We start from the raw sequence: 1,542 nt of genomic DNA on the forward strand, positions 1-1,542 counted from the left end.
TTACTATTCTTAAGAATAGAATAAAATGCAGATTTTGGCACATAGAATTCTGCTTTTTCCTTCGCCCCCCCCCCCGCATCCGCTCCCACCAGTTACCAGTTATTTGTGCTGCACTGCACCGCAAAACCTCTTTTTTTTAACACTTTGCATAGCTTCTGAAGCGACTTGTCAACTTTCGCAGCAGGACTTCAGCTCATTTGCCTCTAATGCGGTAAATAACTGTTATAAAAAGGAACAGCAACACCCCCGAAGTGTGGGCCTCCAGTTGTGACCCTAATCAAGAAAACGTATCTCATTTTTGTTCTGAATTATAGTACTCAAGGGCTAGTCCTACCCTTAGGCACCTCAAGTAGTTGATTTTTGCCTGGAAAGAAAGGGTAGCAAATTGCTAGTTATATAATTTGCTGTCATTTTATTTTCTTCTTCCAGGGAGAGGTACTTGTGGGATTTTCTGCCTCAGGTGCCAATATAACTTGGCTGGCTTTCAGAAAGATGCACCTTGCCACAGTGGTGGCCTCAGGGTGTGTGTGTGTGTGTGTGTGTGTGTGTGTGTGTGTGTGTACCATTTGCTGCTTCACCTCAGGCAGCAAAATGACCTGGACAAAGCCTGACCAAGAATGAGGTGCTGTTTAAGAACTTGTCGTTCATGTTTTGCCATTAAAACAAATATACGGGTTTCAAAGTAGGGAACTTGTGTCCCTCCCAAGCTGTTGGAATCCAACTCAAACCAGCTGCCCCCAGCTTGCATGGCACATACTGTATTTTTCACTCTATAAGACGCACCTTTCCCCTCCTAAAAAGTAAGGGGAAATGTGTGTGTCCTTTGGAGTGAATGTAGGCTGCGCAGCTTTCGCTGAAGCAAGCAACGCGAAGCCTCCTGAGCGCAGCAGGAGTGCTTCCACTGCACTCGGGAGGCTTCAAGCGGCTATCCCTGAAAAAAATATTCTCTCCCTCTCTGCGCAGCGCCCCTTCAGTGAAGCGGCAGGAGAAACAGAGCCCCTTCCATTTCTCCTGCCGCTTTGCTGGAGAGGCGGTGAGCAGAGAGGGAGAGAATATTTTTTTTCTTGTTCTCCTCCTCTAAAACTAGGTGCGTCTTATGGTGGGTGTGTCTTATAAAGCAAAAAATACAGTAATCAGATATTGTTGAACTTGCATCCCTGCAACGTCTGGAGCATGGGTAGGCAAACTAAGGCCCGGGGGCCGGATCAGGCCCAATCACCTTCTAAATCTGGCCCAAGGACGGTCCAGGAATCAGCATGTTTTTACATGAGTAGAATGTGTCCTTTTATTTAAAATGCTTCTCTGGGTTATTTGTGGGTCCTGCCTGGTGTTTTTACATGAGTAGAATGTGTCCTTTTATTTAAAATGCATCTCTGGGTTATTTGTGGGCCATAGGAATTCGTTTATTCCCCCCCCCAAAAAAAAATATATAGTCCGGCCCCCCACAAGGTCTGATGGACAGTGCACTGCCCCCTGCTGGAAAGGTTTGCTGACCCCTGGTCTGGAGGGTCACAGGTCCATCTCCCGGCATTTAAGCAACTG

The 1,542-nt window shown here is 46.7% G+C and overlaps 1 protein-coding gene across 1 annotated transcript in view; it reads left to right on the forward strand.

Annotated features, from left to right (window-relative positions):
* The first annotated feature begins 961 nt into the window (after positions 1-961).
* The window catches only part of LOC310837980 (killer cell lectin-like receptor subfamily B member 1B allele C), an 18,278-nt gene continuing 17,697 nt past the window's right edge, over positions 962-1,542 (forward strand). Inside the window, exon 1 of the mRNA XM_083725266.1 lies at positions 962-1,542. This exon is cut by the window's right edge and continues 547 nt beyond it. The gene's annotated coding sequence lies outside the window, so the exon portion shown is untranslated.

The sequence above is a fragment of the Podarcis gaigeae genome (genome assembly GCF_964106915.1).
Source record: "Podarcis gaigeae genome assembly, chromosome: 2".
Classification (NCBI taxonomy): domain Eukaryota; kingdom Metazoa; phylum Chordata; class Lepidosauria; order Squamata; family Lacertidae; genus Podarcis; species Podarcis gaigeae.